Below are 22,702 nucleotides of genomic sequence, written 5' to 3'. Positions count from 1 at the left end.
CCTCACCTAACCTTTATTACCTCTTTATAGGCCCCATCTCCAAATACAGTCACATTGGGGATTAGGGCTTCAACATATGAATTTGGGGGAGGGGACACTAATTCAGTCCATAATACAGTCAAAACAGACATTACAGAGTCCATCTGTTTACTTCATTCTGTAATCAATTCTAAGAAATTTTAATTTTATTTTTGATGCTGAAAACTTGGCCTCTGTGCACCGTTGCTGAATCGGATCTCAGTGACAGAGTTTTGGGTGAAGTAGAAAAGAATAGCTTTATTGCTTTGCCAGGCAAAGGGGGACACAGTGAGCTCGTGCCCTGAAAAACTGTGTGTCTCAACCTGGGGAGATTTGGTGGTGAGTTTTATAGCAATGGTTCAAGGGCGGGGTTGCTGATAAGGATCATGGTGTGGGCAGGGCCTGTACTCCTTTAATCTGGTCTCAGGTGGTCTCCTGACGAGCTTCTCCAGGTTATCAAACTTTGATCTTCTCTGGAATGAAGAATGCTAACATCTTGCATTTGTTGGGGGCTTTAGTTCTGTAAAGAGCTCAAAGATATTATGTGTATCCCTTTAGGGGGAACCAGGACCATGCCCCAAGGCTACACTATTGTTTCTTGGCTGCTCCTCCCTTGTCTCTGCATCCCCTCCCTGACCTGATTAGCAACTATTCAAATCTGCCCTTTGGAACTTGGGGAAGGTCATGGAGGCTGGAGTCTATTCCCTACAAACAAGAAACGGGACACGGAATTACATTTAGAATGGATAAGCAACAAGGTCCTAATGTATAGCAAAGGGAACTATATTCAATATCATGTGATAAACCATAATGGAAAAGAATATAAAAAAAGATTGTATATATGTGTATCACTGAGTCACTTTGCTGTACAGCAGAGATTGGCACACTGTAAATCAACTATATTTCAACAAAAAAAATGTAAAAAAAGAAAAGATAAATGGGGGACACGGAAAGGCTTCTGTTCCCAGGAGCCTCACAGGGTCCTGCTCAGTTTCATTTCTAAGCCCGTAGAAAGTTTGTAAAAGCAAACTGGAATAAAGAAGAGGAGCTGCTATAGGGAGACATAATGGCTGACTGCAGATAGGAAGGGACATTGGGCAAGAGACTGCCTGGGATCAGGGGACTAGAGAAAAATTATGAAAAGAAGATTCAAACATCAATTAGCACAATAGTCTGTGGTCATGGAATGCAGAGGTAAGTGGCCCTACAGATTTTGCAAGAACCTGAGGGCATCACTCAATAGAGCTGCAGGGCAATGAATGCAAATGACTAAGTCAGTACTAAACGTTTCCTGTTTAAGGAGGAAAGAATGTAACACATTATAGGTAGGACAGTTTGGGACAAGCAAGTGTGATTGTTTAGAACCACAAACCCTTAACTCCTTGGAGAGGTCTTAGGCCATCTTTACTGTCTTTTCTTACTGGGGAGCAGGGTTCAGGAGCCACACTGCCAGCAAGGTTCAAGACCCATACTACTGTTACTGAATGCAAGTTTGTATGCCCTGTGCACAGTGAGGCCAAACAAACTGAAACGTCAGAGTTTGGAGCAGAGAAAGGTTTATGGTAGGGCCAAGCAAGGATAATGGGTGGCTTGTGTTCAAGAACCCCAACCGACCTCCCTGATGGTTTTGGGGGAGAAGTTTTTATAAGCAAAATTTGGGGTGAGAGCTGCAGGGTGTGTGACTTTCTTCTGATTGGGGTGGGGTGAGGAAACAGGGCAGTGCTCCAGGAATCTCATGCTCAGCCTGAAGTTACCATCCTCCACCTGGGTGGGGGCCTTAGTTCCTGCAGAAGAACTCAAAGATATTGTTATGTATATTCCTTGAGGAGGAGCCAGGACCCTGCTTTAATCGCTGCACTGTTGTTTCTTGATTTCTCTTCCTTTGTTTATGTATTCCCTTATTTCCCTGATTAGCAACTGTTTAAATCTGCCCTTTGGAATTCAGGGAAGGTCTGGAGGCTGAATGAAGCCTATTTCCTACAAGCAAGAAATGGCGGACACAGAAAGGATTTGTACCTGGGAGGGCCCCACAGAGTCTTGCTCAGTTTCACTACCAGATTGTCTGGTGTATCTGTTCTTCCCCTTTTCACTCCTTACCTCTGCCCAGAGGAATCTTGCTCTTGTCTGGGTCCTCAAATCTTTCTTCCTTTATTTTTTTCCTCAAACTTTTGTTCTGTATTCTGGAGGCTCTCTGTTCTTCTAGGTCCTAGGGGATTACTCTTTTGGAGACCAAAGATCTTTTAGGAAACTTGTAGACAATTTTGTCTTTTAGTTCCTCTCCCTACCCCTCTCGCAGCCAAGGAACTTAAAGCTAACTCTGAGCTTGAATGGGATGGGGGAAGGGGAAAACTAAGAACACACACATTGTTTCCCAGACTCTTCATAACAGTCCTTTGAGGTAGATACTGTTGCCATCCTCATTTTCCAGAGGAGGAAACTGAGGCTAAGAGAGGTTAAGTTGCCCAAGGTCAAATAGCTAGTAAGTGATGAGGTGGTAGAGCCAGGATTCAAACTCAGTTTTGTCTGCTCCTATGCCTATAGTCCCTTCCACATATCCTCAGAAGAGAGGAGTTTCCTATCTGATGTGATAAACTTGGTAGAAATGAACTCTGCATTAATTTCTCTACTTAACAAGTAATAGGCACTTCTGCAGTCCTACTTTATGAGATCTCGTTATTTTCCACCAACAAACCTTTGCTATGAAAACAACTTCCCTGAGAAATGGGGCTTGGCAACTGGAGCCAGTCACAGGAACAACCAACATCAAAACATGCAGACCATGTGTCCCAAATGGTTGGGCCTTGTTGGGAATTAAATAACAAGATAGGTAGACCAAGGATACCTCTTAATTGTACAAGTCCAGGAGCAGTATTTAATTTCATTTCCTAAAAGAAAATGATAAGCAGTCTGTGTAATTAGAAATTAACTGCCATACTCTGAATTATGCAAACAGCAGAACAGGAGTAAAACATTAAGCAAAAATGTAAAAAAACAGAAAAAAACCCCTCTTGTCAACATTATTTTTACTTAAACTGAGTCTTCATGGTTGACTTTTGCACAGAGAGCTTTTTCTTTTCTTCCTATGTCTGTGGTGTTCTCCATGTGGGAGCTGATGGTCTGGATCCCAGATTCAAGAGTTGGAAGCTTCACCCTGCTGAAAAGTTTAGGCTGGCTTCAGTCAGCAGGCTGAAGCTTCATCAATGGCAACACCTCTTAGCCATATGTCAATAGATAAATGCTATAATAGGAAACAAATGCAGAAAGTGAGTCATCAGCTTTCGGTATCCTCCTTAGGAAAGTTGCATTAGTCATACAATGAAGGAATATTCACCCCTTTCTCTTTACCTTTGTATAAAACCTTCTTACCCTGAGTTTCCAAGGCTACTTGCAAGCTCCTTTGGAAGCAACAAGTGACTTGGATGACAAGTTCCCAGTGCAAGAGGATGTGACCACCACAGACAAGAACAACATGAAACAGCAAATAAGCTGCCACACAACTGGTTGGTAGATTCAGAGGCCATCCTTTCTCAGAGTTTGGATTTTGGAATGCTTCATAGGGTGAAGTAATCATATAAACAACCAGCTGTGGAAACTAAATAAGCCTTTTCAGAATTTCCACTTTTGCAGCTGTGGAAAAACATGCAAAATTAAGGTGAGTTTGGTATGGGGGCCTATTGTTAATGTCAACTGAAAAGAAAAATGCACAACCTAAAAGTTGAGGGCTCTGTTTTATTTGGTGGACTTTCTGAGGACTCAGGCCCAGGAGGCAGCCTCTCAGACAGCTCTGAGGGATGGCTCTGAAGAGGACAGGGAGGAGCCAGGATTTGTAGGAGTTTTTGCAACAAACACCAGGTAGTTGGACCACCAAAAGATTACTGTTAATTAAAGAAAACCAGATATCTCAAGGTAATGAATTTAGCACTTTTCTATGTATTCGAAGAGTCTAGGCTCAGGGAAATCATTCCTTTGATATGCAGGTCAGCTATCTAGGGCCAGTTTTCTGTTCTTTTCCATCCTGAGTCCCCTCAGGGTTCACCCTCGGGGCATTGGTAGTGGCTGGTAGCTTGATGGCCTTGGCATCCTTTGTTTGCTGATATGGCAGACAACATTTTTCATTCACATTAGTTACAGAAGGGCCTTCAAGGATTGAAACCCACTGTATTTTAGAGAAGAGTTGATTATCCCTACTACATCTCCATTTAGCAGACCGTTTTGGCCTCTTTTTAAACCTGGAAGGAATGGATGGCACTTCTCAGTGGATTATTGCCACCATAATTTCATGGTCCTGTTGCAGGAAGGGAGACCCCTTCCAGGGCCCGAGATTGGGCTCTTGTCTAACTCTCGGAAAAGAATTGTCTGAGGAGACACACGTGCTGACAAAGCAAGACTTTATTGGGAAGGGGCGCCCAGGAGGAGAGCAGTGGGGTAAAGGAACCCAGGAGAACTGCTCTGCCACGTGGCTCGCAGTCTCGGGTTTTATGGTAATGGGGTTAGTTTCCGGGTTGTCTCTGGCCAATCATTCTGACTCAGGGTCCTTGCTGGTGGTGCGCCCATCAATCAGCCAAGATGGATTCCAGCGAGAAGGATTCTGGGAGTTTGGTAGGACATATGGACTGGCCTCTCCTCTCTCCTTTTGACCTTTCCTGAATTCTTCAGGTTGGTGGTAGCTTGTTAGTTCCATGTTCCTTACCAGGACCTCCTGTTCTAAGATAACTCATGCAAGTGGCTATTATCTTGCCTGGCCCGGGCTGGCGGTTTCAGTCGGTGTTTCCCCTAACAGTCCCATCCATTGAGGCCCTCGTACCAAATATTATTTAAATTACTTATTTCATCCAATCAGCAACTGGTAAGTACTTTGTGATCCTAGATTTGGCTAATATGTTTTGTTCAGGGTCTAACTGAAGGTCTCTTAGCCATAGTTTGCCTTCACCTCTGAAGGGACTCAATTTACTTTTACCAGGCTGCCCATGGGGTATCTCAGCAGCCCTGTAGTCTCACAGTCTTACAGGCAAGATCTTAAGCACATCTGACTTTCTCTAGAAGTACAGGTATGACATCAAACTGATGCCATCTTCCTCCTCTGAGACTCATTTGGCACACTTACTCAGGACATACAAACAAAAAAGGTATGGACCATTGCCCTACACATAGTACAGCACCCTGACACTTAAGTTAAAGTTTTGAAATTGTCAAGAAACAGTTGTTAACTCTCTCAAGCACCCACGGCATTAAAATTCGACCCAGCATCTTTTTGGCTTTTGGTTCTGGAGGCATTGTTTTCCTCATTTACAAATTTTACTTAAGCCCATTTATGCTGTTACTTATAAACTGGTCCACTTTAAATGGGGTTACCTACAACAAAAGGCTCTGGAATCTGTCCAAACTGTGATAAAACAGGCGCTCCTGTTAATACCCCCAGAGACTCCATCACTGTAGAGAATGTAGCGACTTCGCCTCATGCCTCCTGGAGTCTCTGAACTACCCACAATGGTCATAAATTGCCAATGCCTTCTGGTGCAAGAAACTGCCCTCCTTGCCCATATGCTATACACCATCAGAGGAAAAAGCACTGCTCGGATGCTGGGCGCTTCTGACGATGGAGGCTCTCAGACCCCAAGCATGTGACCCTCTGTACTCAGCTGACCATTATGCCTTGGATCATGAAAGCAGTACTCTGCAAGCTTGGCATGGCCCCCAAGGTTACGTTGCTACCAGATGGAGCCAAATTTGGGGTCTTCTGGTGCATTCCACCTGCAGGAGTGGGGAGCCTCTCCTTTCCTCAGTTCTTTGCCAGATGCCATGGAACTGGAGGAGGTCATCTCAGATCTCTAAGACCCTATGGGCTACCCGGGACGCCCCTTGGAATCCACTGATTGAACAACAGTGGGAGTTCATATACTTTATGTATGTCAGTGCCACTATCACATACAATGGAGCTTGCTGGACAGTTGGTGTTTTCATCTCGTAGCTAGATCTTACCCGATCAAGGGTAGGACCTCAGCACAATTGGCTGAATTTTAGGCAGTCACGTTAGCAATGGATGCCCTGGCCAGAAATTGGCCCCGTTTGCACATTTTACACATTCATGGGTCATTGCTAATTGTCTAGCTGTCTGGCTCGGCCAATGGTAGCAATTCTTTGTCTAAGGATGCCTTCTTTGGGGTGAAAGACTCCGGAATCTCTTGCCTCACACATTATAAATGAATGTCACACGTCTCCACACATACTGAAGCCACAACACAAGGCCTCACCAAGACATCTTTATCCCCTTCAGCGTTCCAGACCTTATTGAGTAACTGAGGCACTCATTTTATTTCTCAAAATATGCAACACTGGGCTCTTGGACAAGTCATTCAATAGAACATCCACTTCTCTTACTGGCTTTAGGCTACAGGCCTCATAGAAGGCTATAATGGCCTACTTACACAAGTTCATCCAATTAACTGAAACATGGCACATTTCAGTCATCAAACATCAAGGGTAAATGTAATAAAGCATCTGCCTCAATTTTTGATGTGTGACTCCTGACAGCTTTCAAGCCCACCACTTCCCTTCCCTTTCTACTGCACATTGGGACAAGCCAATAAGAAAGCCCGGGCATTTATTCCCTTGGTGCTGGTGGGAAGATCAAACTACAAAAGCCCTGGTCCATGTGTGGGAACCAGCACCCCAGCCCTGCCCCCTAATCACAGTTAAACTCCAAGCTAGTTGACCCTTCCTGCTCTCTCAAGGCATTTTTGGACCTCCTTGGGGCCCTGTCCTGCTCCCCCCAGAAAACCTCATTGTATGAATAATCTTTCCAGATGTTCACTGTGTATTGTGGCATCATCCGTGTCGACATCCAAACTGACTTTTGGGTGGAAGTCCATTCTGTTTCTGTGAGATGACCACAACTTATATAATGGCCCCAATATAATAGAAGTTTATTTCTTGCTTGAATAATATTCCAATTGGGTATTTCTCTTCCACGGTTGGTTTTCCTCCATATGCTGACCCAGGGACTCAGGTTCCTTCCATCATCTTGTAGCTCCACTATTCCCAAGGACATTATCTTTATTATCTGCATCTCACCGTTGAAGGGGAAAGAAAGCATGGAAAAGGTATTCCTGTTTCTTAAAAGTCTTGGCCCAGAATAACATACTTTACTTCTATTTGCATTCCATTAAGAACAACTAGTCATATGGCCACACCTTGATAATAGGGGATGCAGGGGAAGTGCAGTTCTGTGTGTCTTCGTAACAAGTCTATACTATGAGGGGGAACAAGAATTTTAGTGGATGGCTAACCATTTTTTGCCACAGGGACATCATCCATATTTATTGATGTCTGAGAATCTGAAAGCAATGTGGCATGGGAGAGAACGTGGTTGTGACAGCTTGGTCTCCAACTACAGAACAGCCATTTTTAGGGTGGAATTGTTGAGAATAGGTATTTTGGTAGCTTAATATTTGCTTTCTCTTGAGCTCTCCCTTCTTGCTGCTTCTTTCTTTCCCCCTTTCTCTTTTTCTACTACATGAATAAAGGCCCAAGTGGCAGGGGATGATGGGGTAGAGAGAGAGTGGTGTGGATCAATCTTGCCTGGCTGTATTAACAGGGGAGGGGAGGGCCCATCCATTCTCCCCTCTCTGTATTGCAGGCCCTAAGCCAAATTCCAGTGAGGCCTATATGTGAAAGCTTTGGCTGCTATTCATGAGGCCTTGAGCTTCTCAGCTACTTTAATTCCAAACGACTCATTTTGAAATTAATTTGGGGACAAATATGTGCTCTATTGAGAGAAGAACCCCCTCATTACTTCTTTCTTTTTTTAAATTAAATTAAATTAAATTTTTTAAGCTCTTTATTGGAGTATAACTGTTTTACAATGGTGTGTTAGTTTCTGCTTTACAACAAAGTGAATCAGTTATACATATACATATGTTCCCATATCTCTTCCCTCTTGCATATGACTCTTTGAATTATGGTTTTCTCAGGGTATATGCCCAGTAGTGCGATTGCTGGGTCGTATGGTCTCAATATTTATTTCTATTTGGCTCCCCTCTATTGACTCCCCAGCTCCTACACTCCCCCATTCTCCCATTTCTCTATTTTATTTCCCTAGTGTTTAAAAATATATTATGGTGGTCTAAGAGACTTGATGCCACCCAGATTATCCTTACATTAGGGTACTTCTTGGTTGTTCATATAATCACTTCCAGTGTGTTCATGCTTATATACTGAATTTTAACACTGAATGTTATCACTTCTCCATGAATCAAAACATTAATTACAAGCTAATAAAATAATAGTGAGCTGGGGTTGAATGAGGGGAATCAGTGAGTCACAGGTCTTTCATGCTTTCCCTTGGCATATAGATTTAACATCACATCTGATCTCAACACATATAGTAGCTAAGCCCACCATGTGCTTTTATTAAAAAAAAAACCTGCTCAGAAACATCTTTCCAGGTCTCTTTTTCACTTTAATACCCTTTAAATGATGGAAAATCAAATTTTCCCACTGACTATGGCTTTTGTCCCAAATGATAAATGATGGCTTCTGTCTCTTACCCTCTCTGTCTGGTTCTGAACGATGTTCAGAATAAGCCAGCTCTTTGGGCTGCGTTTTTGCTGCTGTCAGGGCATTTATGTAGGATGTGAGCTGAGCTATGGCAACTGCAGTGATTGGATAACAGCTCCTTTAGAGCTGCGTGCATAGCACAAACCATGATGGGGCTTTTTTTGGTTCTTCCCCAAATAGCTGCAGTTCTTGTTTGGGGCTTTAAAACATTCATGTATTTCCGAGTAAGAGAAGGAATGAAAAAAAATTGGGCAATTTATGATTTAGAGAATGAGCCTTACTTCATTACACTGGATGTGTGACTTTGGGCAACACTTTTAACCTCTCTGAGCCTCAATTTATTTATCTGTAAAATGAGGAGATTGATGCGCATGAATTTTAAGGTCCCTTCCATGTATGAAATCCCATGTTCTATATCTGGGGCGTTAAAGTGCTTGACTCAAATTGTCTTTAATAGCTTTTTCCTTTTTCTTCAAGTAGGGAATCCAAGAGAGGAATTGTATTCTTTTTACTTTGTGTTCAAAAAGTGAATGAATAACATTCCCCCATGCTTGATATGTCCAATGCTGAACTCACTGTGTTCTCTCCAAAACCCCTTCTTCCCCAGCATTCCACATGTTGGGTAACAGCACCACATCCACCCAGTTTCCCAATCTAGAAACTTCTGAGTCATCCCCACTCCTCCCTGTCAGTTCCTTCCCCCATCCCCTGACCTTGCCTTTTGCAGCTCTCAGACACTGCATTTGTAGAATGGGTTCCTTGGAGGTTTGGCCCACCCTGCCGGCTAGGCTGGTCACAGAAGGCAGAAATTTTAGTGGAAAAATGCTTGCATCTGATCAGTCAGCCTGGGCTCCCATTCCAGCTTCACCCGTTACTACTAGCAGTGTGACTTGGCCTAGGCTGGATGGGAGAGCTTGGCTTCTAGAATGTACGACCGGCTCTGATCCATGTATGAGTTATGGCATCGCAACTTGTTAGCCTTATGACCTTTCTAAGCCATAGTATTTTTTTCTGAGAAATGCTTATAATAATAGTACCCAGCTCTCAGGTATTTAATGTATGTGAAGTGCTTAGCCTAGTGTCTTAACGCATCATAAGTGCTCAATTAATGTGAATAAATGTTAGTAGTTATCATTACTATTATTACGATAGGAGGCTTGTTAGCAGCCTCAGCCCCTGTGCGTAGTGTGGTGTAGAATAAAACATTGCTGCCAATGTTTTATTTATAAACCATCTCTTGGTTAAGCCAGGTATTCACTCTAGATGCCTTTGTCACCATGAAACGTTAGCTTACCTCTGCCACCTTTCACTGCTTGCTATGGTTCTGCTGAATTAATAAGCTTTGATTCCTCTACCTTAAAACTCCTCTCACTTGACTGGGTGGCTCAGTGGAGAATGGGTGAATTGCTTTGAACTGATGCCACCTCCCACCGACTTTGGAAATCACCCCCCAGGCCCTGTGTACAGGATCTGCATCCATGAGCTGTTAAGGACTGTCTCCCCCCACCTTCAATGACAGCTGTAGTTCTGCTAGTTGGGCCTTGTCTATTGAAAGTCCATTTTTATCAAGCCCTCTTCTGCCTGGCCCTAGATTCCTCCCCTCTTTCCTCTCAATGTTGTTGAGTGTGGCAGTTGGTTTTTACCTAAGACCACTACAACAAAAGCTCCCATTTCATAGGCTGTTCTACAGTGGGACCTGCCCTCCCTCATTAGGAAGTGGAGCCAAATTACCCTCTTCTGGAATGTGGGTTGGCCTTAGTGACTTGTTTAATAATTAATATAAAGATTCTTACTAATTAATTTTCATATTATTATTTGGTTGTCCCTCTCATCATTCAGGGGACTAGCCTAGGCTTTCTTACATGGTGGTAGGAGCATTCCAACAGGGCAAAGGTGGAAGCTGCAAGACCCTTGACATCAAGGATCTGGAACTCACAGAGTATCATTTCCACCACATTTTATTGGCCAAATTTATCATTTATCTATCTGTCTATAATATTTATTAAGGTTATAATTAATAAAATGTGGCAGATGTGATGCCATATGACTTCTGAGCTAGGTCAGAAAGGGCCATGTAGCTTCTGCCTTGGTATCTTGGAGTTATAGCCCCTAGTCACTCCTCTCAGGGCACTCCCTCTCAGAACCCAGTCTTCATGATGTGAGAAATGCAATATGGAAAGACCACATATAGGTGATCCAGTCAGCAGTCTCAGCTCAGCCTGTCCTTCAGCTGTCCCGACCAGGGAATAGCCACATGAGTGAGGAAATCATTTGGAAGAGGATCCCCCAACCACAGCCATTTGAGTCACCTTCAGCTGTTCACGTCACCATCCCAGACATTGTGGAGCAGAGATGTCCCCACCATGCCCTGTCTGAATACCTGACTCACAGTATTCATGTGCATAATAAAATGGGGGTTCTTTCATGCCACCTCACCTGCTCTCCTCTGAAGCCGTCAAATTCATGGGTGTCAACCCTGGAAACCTCAGCAGGATCCATTCCTTTTCATCTGTACTGACTCTGCCTTCATTCAGGTGTTCATTCTCTTGCACTAGAATCTGTGTCACAGTCTCACAACCACTCTTCCTGTTACCAGCTTCACACCTTCCAATTCAGTCTCCTTACCACTGTCATTTTGTTCTAGAAAACAAACCAAGTCATATTAGTTTGAAAGTGCTGTATATAACCTTTCTGTTCCCCATAGTCCCTAACTTGGCAAACAAAGTCCTTCATCTGGTTTCAAGCAAACTCTCGAGCCTCATCTACCTGCCGCTTTCGTACTGGAATCTCACATTCTTGCCACCCAGAGTTCTCATCATTCCCTAAACACACTGTGTTCTTGAACACTGCAGCATTGCACTTGTTCTTTCCTCTGTTTGGAACAGCTTTTTCCCCTTTTTTTCTTTTCTCTTTTTAAATTTTTCTCTTTCCTACCTCCCTCCTCTTCTTCCTTCTCTCCCTCCTCTCTCCTTTTCTTTCTTTTTTGCCCCAGTTAATGCTTAAGTCTTAGTTTTCTGTTGTCGTGTAACAAACCACTCCAGAGATTATTGGCTGAAAGCAACAACAGTGTATTATTTCTCACATCCCCGTAGGTTAACTGGGTGGTCTCATCTGGACTCACTCAAGCTGTTAGCTGGCAGATTAGCTGGGGCTGGAAGGTCTAAGATGGCTTTGCTCACACATCTGGGGTTTGGGCACTGCCTCTCGATGCCGGGTCTCTCATCATTTGGTGGTCTAGCCTAGGCTTCCTTACATGGTGGCAGGAGCATTCAAAGAAATCAAAGGTAGAAGCTAGCTGCAGGGCCCCTTGAGGTCTAGGCTTTAGAACACACAGAGTATCACTTCCACTACATTCCATTGGTCAAAGTAAGATACAAGCCAATCCGGATTAAAGGGGTGAGGAAATAGACTCCACCTTTTAATGGAAGGAGCTGCAAAATCTTGTGGCTATATTTATCACAGCCTACATATCCTTCAAGGTCAAGTTCATGTGCAAGCATTCCATATTCTATTATTACTTCATCCTTTAATTCAGCCATCCATTCTTTCATTTACTAAGAAAATATGTTAGGTATCTTGTATAGGTCAGGAACTGGGCACTGAGAACACAAAGGCAAACTACTATGGTCCCACCATCTTTTGTCTCTACTTCTTTATAATATTTATCTCATTGGGTTGTAATTGCTTGTTTACACGTTTAATTTTCCTAGTAGACTGTGAGGTCCTGGAGGGGAGAAACGGTGTCTCATCCACTTTTGGTAGGAATGACAAAGTGTTGTTTTAAAGCTAATAATGTATTTTTGTGATTGTTTCCTGTTTTTCCTGGAGGAGGTAGCACATTCATCTGTGGAGGACTGCTTTTTTTTTGAGGGGGGAAGTGCTCATCAGCTAGATGAGCCTTTTGTCTATGGAAATCCTGAACTCTCACACATTTCATAGAAAAGTTAAGTGGAAAGCAGAAGTGCCAACGTGAACATGCCTCTCTGCCTAACAACTTCTCAATTAGTGCTTGCTACACCAGGAACGAAATGAAAACCACTGAGTTAAGCCTTGGGGGAAGAATAGGCAGATTTGTCCACAGGAAAACAGCATTCAAGGCTCTCTATTCTTTGGATGTCATAATCATGTTTCCTTAAGTGAAATGTTAAATCAGATGACCCAACAATTGGACTTCATAGGAACTGTTTCTTTCATTTCCTGGGAAAATAGGGAGGAATGATTTTATTAGTTCTGTAGTTTACACAACCAGGCAGGTACTTAGTTTGAGTGGTTAAATGGGTTCTTTGTTTAATATGAATGAGAAGAAACAAGTTACTCTTATGTTTAAGGATATAAAATCAAGATTTTGTTCTGCATTTTGCCTTTTAGTTTGATTTCTCTTTTTCGTGCCATTTTTTCTGCTTGTAAAAAAACGCACGACCCATTTTTGCCTAATTCACAAATACGTATACACACAGGTGTATCTATATACTCATTAACACATGTACATATATTATAACCTGGATCAAATAGTTTAAAGATTTATAGTTTTTTCTTTTTAACAGATTTGGGATTCTCATTTATTTAGTGCAAAAAGCTAATGTACATATATCTTCACTTAACATTATCACGAGTACTTCCCCATCTCATTAAATGTTCTTTGAGGAAAGAATTTTCAGTAATGTGGCATAATTTATTTAAGCATTTTCCCACTCGAATAGTTTTTAGCTACTGTTCCAAAGTATTTTCATGTACATAAATTTTTGTGTTTATCATCATTTCCTTGGGATACATTTCCTTACGGCTCAATATTGGGTCGAAGAACATGAACATGTACAAGCTTCTTCCTCTGTATCACCACATTGCCCTTTAGAAAGGTTGTAACAACATACCATCTTTCTTTTTTTTTTTTTTTTTTTTTTTTTTTTTTTTTTTTTCTTTTTTGCGGTACGCGGGCCTCTCACTGTTGTGGCCTCTCCCGTTGCGGAGCACAGGCTCCGGACGCGCAGGCTCAGCGGCCATGGCTCACGGGCTTAGTTGCTCCGCGGCATGTGGGATCTTCCCGGACCAGGGCACGAACCCGTGACCCCTGCATCGGCAGGCGGATTCTCAACCACTGCGCCACCAGGGAAGCCCCCATCTTTCAAATAGTGTAGGAGAGTCAATTTCTCTGCACTTTCTTTTCCTGTATTGGTAATTTCATTAAAAAACGCTTTGCTAGACTGATAGTGAAAATTGCATGCTGTTGTTTTTAATTTGCTCTTTTTTTTGTATATTGATACAGCGTCTCTTTCAATAGATTGTGGGCTTCATCTTTAGATCCTTACAACCAGAGAGGCACAGTACATCTCTCTCCTTAGAGTTTACCGTCTCCTTAGAGTTTATGTTACCATTTCCTGAGCTATAACTTGACTTTTTTTCATTGAAAGTGAAGTCCAAGTACCAGATATCTCCACAGTAACCTCTGTGAGCTCCCCCAGGGGAATCTACTCACACTAAGTAAACAGGGTTCACGTCACTGAAGATTTTGCAAGGGAGACAGAGGAGCGAGATGATATTGCACATCTCATTGCAAATGACTTGAAATCTTCTTGAGATGTTTTGCTTGCCACCAAGCTCCTCTCTTTCGTCTCTCTGATGTCCCAATGTCCACGGTCTCCTTTTAGTTCTTCCTACATGTTGCACTTCATCTCACTAAGTTCTCCCCAGTCTTTGAACGTCCCTTTATTATCTCAGCCAATTAGTGACCCTAATTTGTTAACCAGACATGCCCCTTGAGGCTCTTACCCCCACCTGCACCCCCTCAAAGGACTTACCAACTTATTTTCCCATTAGTACGGAGTGATTCTTATGTAGCGGCTGTTAAGATAAAATTTTCTCCACATTGTTTCAGGAGCATTATATAAAATTTTTGGTAAAATTAAAAATATTTTTCTTAGGTCAGGTTCCCAATTTTTTCTTAGGGTGGGGAGGTGCCCTCAAGATCCGCATTTGCGAGGGAGCGAGGGAAGCAGTATTGGGTAGAGGGAGGAGTTGAGCTGTGATGTAGTCATAACAGAGGCCTCAGCTGACCTCGCAGGGAGCTCTGAAACTGACCTGCTTCTTCAGAGTTGCCCCCAGATGAGGTAAAGGGGCTGGACATTTGTATCCCACAGCCACAGCCTTGGATGTGGCTGCCCTTGAAGAATGGGGATAACTTTGGGCAGTTCCTGTCTACCAAGGGCAAATCCTGGTAAGGACTCAGCTGGGAACCTTGAGCAACCAATACTCTCGGCAAACCGGAGATTAAATGGCTTGGCTCAAAAGGGCAATATGCAGGGACTTCATTAGTTTTGAGATATGCTTACACTGAAAATCTTTTTGACTCGGAGGTACGCTTAAGAATTATGCTGGGGGTGTGTTTGAGGTATAAAATCAGAGTGAAGTCTTCAGAATTGGCCAGAGGTTAGGGCAGAACACTGGTTCAGGCCATTTTATCTGTATAGTATTGTCTTATGCAAGTCACACACTCTGAGCCTTTGTTTTTCCATCTGTAAAATGGTATAAATAACACCTTTCCCCTTAAGGGGTACATAAGAGAATTTAAATAAGATGACTAATGTTAGATATTTAGCACTGTGTCTCTTGGCACTTTGTAGATGCTCAATATGTATTACTTTCCTTTTTCTTCATCCTTCCTCATCCTCTAGCATTTGTCTCAAGAAGTTTTCTTCCTTTTGACAATGTGGAGCCTATGTACACTTAATATTCTTGAATAGTCCTTCAAGAACATAGAAGCCTGGGTTGTAAAGTTGGGAGCTTGGACCATTTGATCTTTAAGTTTAGTTCCAAAGTTTTAAAATTCTGTTCTGACATTCTGTGATTCAATACATTAGAGCACACCACACAATTAATTCTTTTTTTTTTGGTGCTAGGCGGGCCTCTCACTGTTGTGGCCTCTCCCATTGCAGAGCACAGGCTCTGGACGTGCAGGCTCAGTGGCCATGGTTCACGGGCCCAGCCGCTCCACGGCATGTGGGATCCTCCCAGACCGGGGCACGAACCCGTGTCCCCTGCATCGGCAGGCGGACTCTCAACCACTGCCCCACCAGGGAAGCCCAATTAATTCTTATCTCATTAGTATTCTCACTACCATCACCTTGGGTTTTTTTTAAAAATAAATATATTTATTTATTATTTTTGGCTGCGTTGGGTCTTTGTTGCTGCATGTGGGTTTTCTGTAGTTGCGGTGAGCGGGGGCTACTCTTCGTTGTGGTACGCAGGCTTCTTATTTCAGTGGCTTCTCTTGTTGTGGAGCGCAGGCTCTAGGCACGTGGGCTTCAGTAGTTGTGGCATGTGAGCTTAGTAGTTGTGGCGCATGGGCTTAGTTGCTCTTCGGCATGTAGGATCTTCCCGGACCAGGGATCGAACCCATGTCCCCTCCATTGGCAGGCAGATTCTTAACCACTGTGCCACCAGGGAAGTCCCTATCACCTTGTTTTTAATGAGCTACATTGGCTATCCTGGCAGGACCAGTGGCACCAAATGATATTCCTTTGTTGCCAGCTTCTTGTGAAGGAAGCACTGATCCTGTATCTCTAAAAGGAGAATGCCTATTGCATGAATAACACAATTGAGAATAATTAAGTATTTTACACACATTAGTTTTCTCACTCTAACTAGATGGTGAGCATTTAGTTGTTAGGAATGGTCTCTCCTTTTTCAAAAAAAATTTTTATTGGAGTATATTTGATATACAATGTTGTGTTAGTCTCTCCTGTTTCTTGCAGGGCCAAGTTCTTATTGATTGATTAGGCCTAAAACCCCGTGACTGATCATCACCATTAGAATCACATGCACAGGTATAATGGCACACACATTTTGATCACTCACCATCATAGCAGCTGAGTCAGTTTGCTACTATTGTATTCATTGACCCTAAAGACGATCTGGGAATCTCTTTGTATACTGTGGATTTCCAAAATATACTGTGTTAGTCAGCTTGGGATGCCACAACGAGAAACCATATACAGGGTGGTTTAAACAATGGAAATTAATTTTCTCACAATTCTGGAGGCTAGAAGTCCAAGATCAAGGTGCTGACAGGATCTGTTTCTGGTGAGGACCCTCTTCCTGCCTTATAAATGGTCTTTCCTCTGTGTACATGCTCAGGGAGAAAGAGAACTCTGGTATCTCTTTCTCTTTTTATGAGTACACCAGTCCTACTGGATTAGGGCCCCACCCTTATGACCTCATTTAACCTCGATTACCTCCTTATAGACACTATCTCTAGATAAAGTCACATTGGGGGTTAGGGCTTCAACATATGAACTTTGGGGGGGGGCAACAATTTAGTATATAATAATCTAACCTCTAAATTCGATTTTGGCTCTTGGGTAATTATCCAAGTACCAGGTAATTGATTAGGCAAATTACTCACTGCTGTAATTCATTAGCTATTTAAGAGTTAACTATACATAACTCTATATATAGAAAGTGATTTGACTTGTTCTTGACTTTGTGAAGTCTGTAGAATGAGGACCTATTAAATTTGGTTATTCTCAGTTGGAGATTTCTTTTTTTAAAATTAATTTATTTAATTTATTTATTTTTGGCTGTGTTAGGTCTTCGTTGATGCACATGGGCTTTCTTTAGTTGTGGTGAGCAGGGGCTACTCTTTGTTGAGGTGCACAGGCTTCTCACTGCAGTGGCTTCTCTTGTTGTGGAGCATGGGCTCTAGGTGCATGGACTTCAGTAGTTGTGGCACCTGGGTTCAGTAGTTGTGGCATGCGGGCTTAGTTGCTCCGCGGCATGTGGGATCTTCCTGGACCAGGGCTCAAACCCTTGTTCCCTGCATTGGCAGGTGGATTTTTAACCACTGTGCCAGGGAAGGCTGAGATTTCTTTTAATGGTTACTTGTAAGTCTTTAAAATCTTCATCTCCTTCGTATTTTGAACTTCTTTTTCTGAGTACTGATTTGCTTTGTTATGACTGGTTTTCAGAGATGAAGCTTTTCTGTTTCATTTAGGTTGAAAAGTTGCTGTTTGAAGCTGTTTTATGTAAATTTTGCCTCCTCTTTCAGAGCAAATAAGTTTTGTTTATTTATTTTCAAGGGAACTGTTTCTCAGAAAAATGACTCCTTACAGGTTTGTGGTGGTTTTAATACATCTATAAACAAGGCTATTTCCCTAGAACTGCCATTGTTACTTAAGATAATTCTTTTATTTGTCTCCATTCAAACCTATATTTGAAAATAATTGATTTTTGTTTTACCTACTCAAATCTTACTTTAAGCTCTGTTTATCCATTTCTAAGCCCCTTGGAAAATTTGATGGTAGGTATCCATAGCTGAAACTACCTGTTCTGAGCTTTCTTTGGTGTTTTCAATTTCTGTTTGCATGTAGCCAGGTGGCAGAGAAACATAGGAAAGATGTCTGTACTTGATTTCCTAATCTTCCCTAACATAAGAGCCTCTCTAAAGCCTTAGTTTGGTTCCACCCTGAACAAAGGATTCTTAAGAATCCATGACTGGGCTTCCTTGGTGGTGCAGTGGTTAAGAATCTGACTGCCAATACAAGGGACACGGGTTCGAGCCCTGGTCCGGGAAGATCCCACATGCCAAGGAGCAACTAAGCCCGTGTGCCACAACTACTGAGCCTGTGCTCTAGAGCCTGGGAGCCACAACTACTGAGCCCATGAGCCACAACTACTGAAGCCCGTGTGCCGAGACCCCATGCTCCACAACAAGAGAAGCCACCTCAGTGAGAAGCCCACGCACCACAATGAAGAGTAGCCCTGCTCGCCACAACTAGAGAAAGCTCGCATGCAGCAACAAAGACCCAACACAGCCAAAAATAATAAATAAATATAAATAAATAAATTTATTAAAAAAAAAGAATTCATGACTATCATGTCTTCTGTTTTGTTACCAATGCCTGCTATCTGGAGCAGAATGGAGGTTTCTAATCCACAGCTTCTCAAAGTATGGTTCATTCTATGTGGTTGTTGAACTATTCACTGATGGTCCATGATGACATAAGTTAAAAACTGAGAGTAAGCATTTAAAAACTTTCATAGTAATTTGACGATACAAAGATACCTAAATGCATATTCACTGAACTCACCTCCTTGAATAGGCTATAGACCTGCACTATTCAGTATGATAGGTAGCCACTAGCTTCATATGGCTAATTAGCACTTGAAATGTGGCTAGTCTGAATTGAGATGTCTGTAAATGTAAACTACACACTAAATTTCAAAGGTGTATTATGATAAAAAGAATATAAAATATCTCATTAATAATTTTCATATGTTGCAATAATATTTTGCATATATTGGGTTAAATAAAATATATTATAAAATTAAGATCACTTGTTTCTTTTTACTTTTAAATATACTTTTTTAGAGCAGTTTTAGGTCCACAGCAAAATCAAGCAGAAAACACATTAAGTTCCCATATACTCCCTGCCCCCACACATGCACAGCCTCCCTCACTGTCAACATCCCCCACCAGAGTTGTGCATTTGTTACAACTGATGAGCCTACATTGACACATCATTATCACCCAAAGTCCATAGTTTACACTACAGTTCACTCTTGGTGTTGTATTTTATATGCGTTTGGACAAATGTATAGTGACATGTATCTACTATTATAGTATCATACATAATAGTTTCATTGCCCCCAAATCCTCTGTGCTTCACCTGTTCATTCCTCCCTCACTCCTAATCACAGCAACCATTGATATTTTTACTGTCTCCATAGTTTCACTTTCTCCAGAATTTCATATGGTTGGGATCATACACTATGTAGCCTTTTCTGATTGGCTTGTTTTACTTCGTGATATGCATTTAAGTTTGCTCCATGTCTTTTCATGGCTTGATAGCTCATTTCTTCTTAGTGCTGAATAATATTCCATTGTCTGGATGTACCAGAGTTTATTCATTCACCTACTGAAGGACATCTTGGTTCCTTCCAAGTTTGGGCAATTATGAATTAGCTGCTGTAAACATCCATGTTCAGGTTTTTGTATGGACCTAAGTTTTCACTTCCTTTGGGTAATTTCCAAGGAGTGTGATTGCTGGATTGTATGATAAGAGTATGTTTTGTAAGAAACCACCAAATTGTCTTCCAAAGTGGCTGTACCATTTTGCATTCCCACCAGCAATGAATGAAGGTTCCTGTTGGTCTACATCCTTGTCAGCATTTAGTGTTGTCAGTCTTCTGGATTTCAGCCATTCTCATAGGTGTGCAATGGTATCTCATTATTTTTTTAAAAAAAATTTATTTCTTTTGGCTGCGTTGGGTCTTCATTGCTGTGCGCGGGCTTTCTCTAGTTGCGGCAAGTGGGGGTACTCTTCATTGTGGTGCGTGGGCTTCTCATTGTGGTGGCTTCTCTTGTGGCAGAGAACGGGATCTAGGTTCGCAGGTTTCAGTAGTTGTGGCACATGGTCTCAGTAGTTGTGGCTCGCAGGCTCTAGAGCACAGGCTCAGTAGTTGTGGCACATGGGCTTAACTGCTCTGTGGCATGTGGGATCTTCCTGGACCAGGTCTCGAACCCGTGCCCCCTGCGTTGTCAGGCAGATTCTTTAACCACTGCACCATCAGGGAAGCCCTCGTTATTGTTTTAATTTGCATTTCCCTGATGACATATAATGTGGAGCATCTTTTCATATGCTTATTTGCCACCTTTATATCTTCTTTGATAAGGTGTCTGTTCAGATCTTTGGCCCATATTTAATTGGGTTGTTTGTTTTCTTACTGTTGAGTTTTCAGTTCTTTGTGTATTATGGATAACAGTCCTTTATCAGATGTGTCTTTTGAAAATATTTTCTCCCAGTCTGTGGCTTGTCTTCTCATTCTCTCGACTGTATGTTTCAGAGAGCAGAGGTTTGTAATTTTAATGAAGTCTAGCTTATAGATTATTTCTTTCATAAACTGTGCATTTGGTGTTGTATCTAAGATGTCATTGCTATACCCATGGTCATCTAGATTTTCTCATGTTATCTTCTAGGAGTTTTATGGTTTCCCTTTTTTTTTTTTTTTTTTTTTTTTTTTTTGTTGTTGTGCTGCAAGGCTTGCGAGATCTTAGTTCCTGAACCAGAAATCAAACTCAGGCCCTTGGCAGTGAAAGTGCTGAGTCCTAACCATTGGACCGCCAGGGAATTCCTGAGTTTTGCATTTTACATTTAGGTCTATAATCCATTTTGAGTTAATTTTTGTGAAGGGTATAAGGTCTGTGTCTAGATACATTGTTTTGCATGTGGATTTTCAGTTGTTCCAGCACCATTTGTTGAAAAGACTATCTTTTCTTCATAATATTACCTTTGCTTCTTTGCCAAAGATCAGTTAACTATATTTATGTGGACCTGTTGCTGGGCTCTTTATTTTGTTCCATTGATATACTTGTCTGTTCTATTGCCAAGGCCACATCATCTTGATTGCTGTAGCTTTATAGTTTGTCTTGAAGTCAGGTAGTGTCAACCCTTGAACTTTGTTCTTTTCCTTTAATATTGTGTTGGCTGCTCTGGGTCTTTTGGCTCTCCATATAAACTTTAGAGTAAGTTTGTCAATATCCAGAAAGCAACTTGCTGGGATTTTGATTGGGATTGCATTGAATCTATAGATCAAGTTGGGAAGAACTAACGTCTTGACAGTGTTATCTCCTTCTTTTTACTTTTTTGAATGTGCCTACTAGAAAATTAAAAACTGCATGTGTGGCTCTCATATTTTTATCTGATTGTGTGGGTATAGACCATTTCAGGTGTTGTTTACATGCAGCTTGAGAAGTACTGCTTTCTACACCCTTATACAATGACCTTGTCTTGAGAAGTAAAGCAAAGTCTGGGCACTTCAGGCAGTTTTTCATGTGCCTGAATATTATTTACTCTAAATAACTTCTAGGGTCATTGGTACCTTCTCAGGATTTATCCCCAAGTCACATATCACAGCTGAGTTAGCACATTCTACTGAAATCTCATTTGCATAAATTGGGTGTTATGCTAAAGGACATTGTGTGTGTGTGTGTCTTTGTGTATTTACCAAAAGCATTCCTCCCTCCACCTCCCGCTAAGCCACTCACCCCTCACTTCTTCTCTGTGGATACTGTTTCCTGAGTTCGGCTTGTGTGACCAGTTCATCATCACCTCTAGGTTTGATACAGGAGGGAAGGAGGCAGGGCACAATCTTTGAAAGAATGACATAGCCTGAGGACATGACATAAACTGATTAGAACCAAATGGGTCCAAGATGGTGGACAAGTTGACTTCCACTAGACCTTGAGCCTCAGTATATGCTCACCTCAGCAAGCTAAATGACACACCCACAGGTGTCATGACAGTTCCAAGACCAACCATAGGGATCAAAAAGTGGGCGGTGGCCCAATTCCTGGAAATCCCCACCCCTTCCTAATATAGCTGGCATACTCCCACTCATTAGCCTATGAAATTACTCACTTCTGTAAAAACTGACAACCCCATAACCTAGCGCCTTTCTCACCTTCTGAGATGGCCCACACTCTGTCTGTGGAACGTGTTTCTCCCAAGGCTGCTCTCGCCTTCTGAGATGGCCCATACTATGTCTGTGGAGTGTGTTTCTCTCTAAATAAATCCACTTCTTACCTATCACTTTGTCTCTCACTGAATTATTTCTGTGATGAGACATCAAGAACCTGAGCTTCATTAAGTCCTGAAACCAGGTGTGTGATCTCAGTTGGAAGACTGTGGATTTTGGCCAGGTTCGAGTCCTGGCCGTGTGGGTTCAAGCCCCAATCTGGGTTTTGACCAGGTTTGAGTCCCAGCCGTGTGGGTTCAAGTCCCAATCTGGGTTTTGGCCAGGTTCGAGTCCCGGCACAGGGGTTCAAGTCCTAATCTGAGGTGCACGGTTTCAGGTTCACCATATAGATGGACAAACCCACCCCCTCCCCTCAAACGGAACTCCAGTGTTATTTCCTCTGTGCAGCTGCCTCACCCCACCCCTGCCCCGAGCTAGAGCCTTTTTTATAAGATTTCCCGTAGTACCTTCTCCTTTTCCTACATCTGAGCATTTACCTGATCACATTGTAAATGTTGCCCAGTAGGCTTTCCTCACTTGAAGATCCTAGAGCTTAGGGAATTTGCTTTATTCATCTTTGTAATGATAGTATCTAGGCAATTGAATGCATAATGTAACT

Source organism: Kogia breviceps, chromosome X (genome assembly GCF_026419965.1).
Source record: "Kogia breviceps isolate mKogBre1 chromosome X, mKogBre1 haplotype 1, whole genome shotgun sequence".
Taxonomy (NCBI): Eukaryota; Metazoa; Chordata; class Mammalia; order Artiodactyla; family Physeteridae; genus Kogia; species Kogia breviceps.
The sequence above is the reverse complement of the archived record's forward strand: the minus strand, read 5'-3'. Positions refer to the sequence as shown.